Raw genomic sequence first — 6,641 nt, forward strand, 5'->3', positions numbered from 1 at the left:
CCCAATGTGGGTAAGTAACCCCACCTTCACAGACGGTAGTCCTGGGTCCACTGCAACACTAGTTATGCAAGGGACCACTGTTCTAAGAGCAAGGCCATAAAGCAGCAGTTCTTAATCAGGGAATGCATTTGAACCACCTGGCCCAGGGTCAGGATTCAAGTCTAGGTAGGATCTCTCTGTATGTGTTTAAGCCGCTGCCATAAAACGTGGCTACAAAAAGTTTAGTCTAAAAAAACCTGCCATTTCTCCTTCACAAAATGCCATTTTTTCTTTGCCCACTGAGTCCAGCTTTCAGTATCAAGTTTAATTCTACCTTCTTTATGTAGCCCTCCCTGATGGCCTTTTATTTTTAGCTGTCATTTTCCTAACTGTGTGACAATTTCACAAAGACTTAAAGAGACCAATCCTAAATCATTCATTCATTCCCCACATACTTACTGGGCACCTACCAGGTGTCATGCTAAGTGCTCAAAACACAGTGGGAAGCGAAACCAAAGTGCTATAAGAGATGAGACTGGAGATGAGGGAAGAGGACAAACCTTGAAAGCCTAGTCCTGGAACTCGGGGCTGACGGGCCATGGAGAATCACTGAAAGCTCTGACAGGGAAGTGTCACAGCCTAGTCTATGACTCAGAACTCATTCTAGCAAGAACACAGAGGGGCCAGCTTAAACAGTGGATAAATATCCACTGCCTTAATGGAGTATCATTCTTGTGGAAGCAAAAACAAAAGTAAACAGACAATCAAAACTGAAGAACAGAAGTGTCTGAGTTAGTGAGTGACAGGGAAAACCTACATTAAGAGGGCAGTTAAGGAGGATTCTTTAAAAGACATTTAAGCGGAGTCCTGAAAGGTGAGAAGGAGGGGTGTAAAAGCACTTGTTCTAGGCAGAGGGATCAACATGCAACTCTCCATATCAGAAACGAGCTAGGCAGGCTGCAGGAAGGCTACTGAGAACGCAACATACCTGAGGAAGCAGAACGGCAGGACGGGAGCATGACAAGGAATCCGGATTTTGTTCTACATGTAACGAGAAGTCATTGGGTTGCTTTGTTTTGTTTGTAAAATTACTTATTTCATTGTGAGTGCATCATCCAATTACATGAGTCAAAATCTGAAAGACTTATAAGGTTATACAGAGAAAAGAAAGTCTTGTCCCACCCCTACCCAACAGCCTCATAGTTCCCTAGAGGCAACCGCTTTATCTGCCTTTGAAGGGTTTCAGCAAGACAGAACATGATCTAATTTACACCATGTAAGTCACCCTAGCTGCCAGGTGGAGAGTAAGCAGGAAGAAAGGACTTGGGGAAACCAGCTAGAGGCTGCTGCAGCAGTCCAAGGGAGACAAGGCGGCTGCTGGGACCCAGGTGGTAACAGTGCGGATGGGACAGAAGGGCTGATTCAGGATGTATTCTGAAGGCAGAGCTGACAGCAAGACAGCATTAACAACTATACTTGTAGGCTTCGTTTTCCACACACTATAACCTATGAGTCTAATATTTTAGATCTTAAAGCTTAAATACTCAGGATTCAGTGAATATGTAGATTTATAATGAGTGAGAGAACAATAGGAAACAACAGAAAAAGATTACTAAAATGGGATGTTAACAACTTGACTAATAATGAACTTACTGTGTCTATATGAGTCAGATGATTTTATCTCAGAAATAGCATTTATGAAACCAACCCCAAATTATCACTGCAATTGAGGGATTGAAATAGCAGCTGTTCAAAAAACTTAAAATGTAAAACTAGTCTTCAACACCTGTAGCTGTTAACTACCACGTAACAGAGAAGGCTAGTCTTCTCAATAGAACAGAATTTCAGAGCATGACATCACACCCCTGTGAAGTACTTCCTTCCATTCTGATAATTTTAAATGTACCAGAAAATTCTCACCAAATCACAGTATAAGAAAAAAATGCCACTACCGGACAAGACACTTGTGTTAAACAGTCATTAAAAGCAGTCACGTCTTCTTAAATAAAGTATGATACAACCACGTAAAGAAGCACAAAGCAACTGAAAGAAGGAATGAGAAATATGTCTATATTACAGTCTGGCATGGATGCCAAATGTTAAGTGAAAAAAAGCATGGTGGGATCACAGAAATGCAAGTCAAACAACAATGACATACCACCTCATATCTGTTAGGATGGATACTATCAAAAAAAAAGAAAACAAATGTTGGCAAAGATGTGAAGAAATTGGGACCCTTTTGCTCTACTGGTGGGAATGTACAATGGTTCCTCAAAATTTTTTAAACAGAATTACCATATGATCCAGCAATTCTAATAATGGGTATATACCTCAAAGAACTGAACGTAGGGTCTCAAAGAGACACTCGTATATCCATGTTCATAGCAGCACTATGCACAATTGCTGAAATGTGGAAACAAACCGAGTGTTCAACGAGGGATAAATGGATAAGCAAAATGTGGCATATACATACAAAGGAATGTTATTCAGCCTTAAAAACAAAGAAAATCCTGACATAGTCTACAGCATGGATGAACCTCAGGAACATCATGCCAAGAGAAATAAGTCAGACAGAGAAAGACAGATACCATATGATTTCACTTATCTAAAAACAAGACAAAAAAACCAAACTCATGGATACAGAGAACAGACTGGGGGAGGCAGTGCAAAATGCGTGAAGAGAGTTGAAAGGTAATCCATAGGGAAAAGAAGGAATGGGTTACAGTCAGCCTTACATATCCAATGCTGCAGAACCACGGGTACGGAGGGCTGGTTGCATCTCGTTTTATGTTTGACCTTGAAAGCCTTTTAATATTTTACAAAATTAGAAAACAAAATTAAATTTAAAAAAATCAATTCCTTAGCCACTATTTCATAATAACTATAAATGGGGGTATAGAACCTTTAAAAATTACAAATCATTGTATTACACACCTGCAATTTATATACTGTTGTACATCAAATACACCTCAATTTTTAAAAAAGCAACTCCTAAATGTCGAAAGCAAAATAAAAAACAAAAGACTACTACACATCTAGTGGAGGCAAAATCATGGAGTAACTATTCTAAGTGACTTCAAAACACAGTAATTTAACTACATATTCCAAATAAGGATGCAAAAAAAAACCCTCTTAAACAGTTTTTATTAGTTGGGGGTAGTGTTTGTATTATTCTTCTGATACTGAAATGTGTGTACAGTGTCGGATAAAACAATGAGTAATTAGAATCAAGATATTTGTCTTAGGGGAAAAAAGATACAGGTGTAAGATCAAGAAGGTTAAACACAACTCTGTCAAAGTGTCAGTAATCCACGATGTGTGTGCACTGAAAAGACCTGGAAACAATGATCAATTTAGTGGTAATGAACAACCTCAGGGCACAGACTATGATTACTAAATACTATTTTTTCATTAAAAGAAATCAAAGCTCCTTGGAAAAAATGGACAATTCCAGGGCTGGGACAGAAAATGTGTAAGATGAGTCTGGTACAGTTTGTCATACAGAAAGAAGATCAAACAAAGACTATTAGAGTTGTGTCCAAAGGATTTAGGAGCCAATTTGAACAAATTCTTACTGGACAATGATGCAATAATTTGAGTATCAATAAGGATCTACAATGGACTGAACCATATCAAATATGTTTAAATCCACGAGTTCACAATGACACAAATACATGTACAGAATTCACTGGCTACTTCTGGAGGATGCCAGCTTATTATTTCCAAAACTAGTAAGAGAGGAATTAAGCATTTATCCTCCATTTCCTAAAAGAGCTATAATTCACGGTAACTAAATTACGGAGGGGAAATTTCTCTTTATAGAAATATTCCAGCTAATAAATGATTAAGTTATATAATTAAAATATCAACATTTTTCAATGCCTCAAGAAATACTGACTCTAAACACTGGCAAGAAGACTACTCATCTTTATCTGCATACTAATCTATAAAGTCTTCTTGACAAAAATAAATCCAACCTGAATCGGATCACGCCTTAGATCCAACCAAATTACAGTAAATGTACAGCAGATTCTGTATAGTTAACTACAAAACAGAATAAAATCCAGACTGTGTGTAATTCCACAGGACAAACCATCAATTTGAGCAACAAATAAATTACAAGAGATAACAAAAGATGGAGGAGCCTACGGATTAAAACAAGTTACAATGTACGCATAGCATTTGGGCCCTGATTCAAACTGTTAAAAAAATAAGAGAGAGAGAAAATCAAGAAAATTTTAACACTGGTCGGATATTTGATTTTTCCAGGGTTTTTTAAAAAAGCATCTTTTAAAGCATTTCAATATTTACTTTTCTGACTCAGTACAATGACTACTTGAAAGAACTAACCAAAACCTAATCATCAAGAGAAACAGCTTTTATAGTAAAAGCAGTAACACAAAACTGAATACCAAACAAAACCTTGTCAGTATCAGACAATATCAAAGAGTTAAAAGAGAAAATGGTTAGCTGTAGTAATCAGATTTTGGAAAGGAAACGATCCCACCTTTTGGAGCCTGGATAGAATTTAGGTTCCTGTCATTCGGTGAGCCTCTGGAACTAAAACCACACAAGCAGTAAAATATCGTTTGTCCTGCCGTAAACCACATCAAAACTCTGAAAAGCGCTCTGACTGCCAAAACCATCCACTTCCTTAAAAAACAACTTTACTGTTCTCGTTTTCCCCACAGTCAGTCAAAGGGGTATATTACGATTTTGGATTTAAAAAAAATTCACACGTGCGCTGGCATCTGCCCATTAATTAAAGACTCCATTGATTACAATCTCACCCTCATACAATTCACCCTCTTTGCCTGGTGCACCCTCCCCTCTCTGATGCCTGCTGAACTCCTGCTCGTCCACTCTGACTCATTTTCACCTGGGGCCTTTACTGATGTGTTTTGCAAAGAAGACAGGGTGGACCTTTCAGCAGCGTATTTCCTATCCTCATTAAGATTTAATCAATTTTTCACATGCAAAAAAAAAAAAATCGTTCTGTAACTCTCCAGCACTGCATACACCTATCAGGTATGTTTCTGGTTCTTGGAGATACGACAACTGCTTTATGTCATTTAGGCAAATTCAGATGGTCACACCACCAGCAGTTTCAGATTAACCAAAATATTTATTTCAAGGTAGGTACGCATGAAATGAGCACCTACAAAATATCCTGAGCCATGAATTACAAGAGCAATAATAAAACTGTTAGAGGCAGAGACCCTCTGACACCCCTCCCCCCCCAAAAAAAACAAAGCGAAAAAGAAAGAGAAGGAGGGGCGAAGACGTCCAACAGCCTTCACTAATAAAGTTGCAGGACAACCTTATTACCATTCGCAGGCAGGTCTGGCTTTTCCCTTTTTCGCAGAAGCTGTCGTTTTTTAAAAACCGAGAGCTGACAGGCAGGATCCGGATGCCCGAGTCTGTCTGCGCCTATGCACAAACATCTCGAGCCGTCCGCGCTTCGGACCACGGGCCCGGCCGTCGCGAGCACCAGGCTGACTCAACGCCCGGCCCGGACCCTGCTTTTCCACACGGACCCCGAAGCCCCCCGCCCAGCCCACAGACGAGTTGCCCAGGCGCCCCCACAGACAAGCCCGTGTGGAGAGAAGCTTGCAGGGCGTTGGCCCCTCCGCACCCGGCCAGGGCCCACGGCCGAACAACGGGGACGCCTCCCGGGGCGGCCCCCACGGGCCCCCCGCCAGTGCGGACCCACCCCCCGCGCCGCCGCCGGCCCGGGGCCCGGCCTGAAGCCCCTGGGCCGCTCCGCCGCGCTACGGGCCCCGCCGCCGCCCTGAGCAGGGGCCTCACCTCAGGGGCGAATCGCGGGCAGCGCGCGGGCTCCCAGGTGCGAGTGCGACCGCCGCCCGTCCGCTCCCGCTAGGGCTCCGGCTCCGCCCCCTGCCCGCCGCGCGCACCCCAGCCCGCAGCTCCGGCCCGCCCGGCCTCCCGCCCCCTCCGCCCTCGGCGCAACCCCACCGCCAGAGCTGGGTGCGGCCTGCAGCGGCCGCAGCCCAACAACGCGCCAGCCCACAGGCCCAGCCCTCGCCTCACCGCCCAGCAACGCGCCCTGCGATTGGCTGGACGCGAGCGGGCGGGCGCGGCGGGGCGGGGCCAGGATGCGGTGGGCTCCGCCCGGGGCCGCGGCCTTTCGCGAGTCCGAGCAGCGGCCGCCCCGCCCGCCCGCTGCGGAAGGCGGACGGTCGGTTGCATTGGGTCCCCGGGTCGCAGCCACACAGGCCTCGTCGCTGAAGCCCCGGGCTGGCTGTGCCAGCGGCGCCCGCTCGGCCGCTCATTCATTGCCGCTGGTCAGGCTCGGGGAGGCTTCCCGCGGGCCAGGTTCACGGGATACTCTGGGGGGCGTGCTAAACGGTGGCTCCAGGCCCACCTCCGCCAGAAAGGGCCTCTCCCCGCCCGCCTCGCCGGCTCCTCCAGCAGACGGCCCCGGCGCCTGTGCCAGCCTGTGCTGGGCTGTGTCCAGACGCCGCTGCGGGCGGCCCGGCCCACTGGCAGAGCTGGGGGCTGGGCTGGCAGCAGGGTGGGGCCGGGCATCGGGGTTTGTGGATCCTGATAAGGCCCCACAGAGCGGGCGGGCGGCTGCCTGCTGATGTGGATGAACGAGCGCCAGTCACCGCCGCACAACCAGGGCTTTGGTGAGACCAGGA

General features: G+C 45.5%; 1 protein-coding gene across 11 annotated transcripts in view; it reads right to left on the bottom strand.

Annotated features, from left to right (window-relative positions):
• ADD1 (adducin 1) overlaps positions 1–5,974 on the bottom strand; it is a 74,812-nt gene extending 68,838 nt beyond the window's left edge. For 3 of the 11 annotated variants that reach the window (XM_074351438.1, XM_074351455.1, XM_074351458.1), the window contains exon 1: positions 5,788–5,971. The gene's annotated coding sequence lies outside the window, so the exon portion shown is untranslated. Of the gene's footprint in view, positions 1–5,307; positions 5,514–5,787 lie in introns of those variants that run through there. The other 8 variants (XM_074351440.1, XM_074351441.1, XM_074351454.1 and 5 more) reach the window with 5 other exon arrangements.
• Positions 5,975–6,641: the final 667 nt, after the last annotated feature.

The sequence above is a fragment of the Camelus bactrianus genome, chromosome 2 (genome assembly GCF_048773025.1).
Source record: "Camelus bactrianus isolate YW-2024 breed Bactrian camel chromosome 2, ASM4877302v1, whole genome shotgun sequence".
Taxonomy (NCBI): Eukaryota; Metazoa; Chordata; class Mammalia; order Artiodactyla; family Camelidae; genus Camelus; species Camelus bactrianus.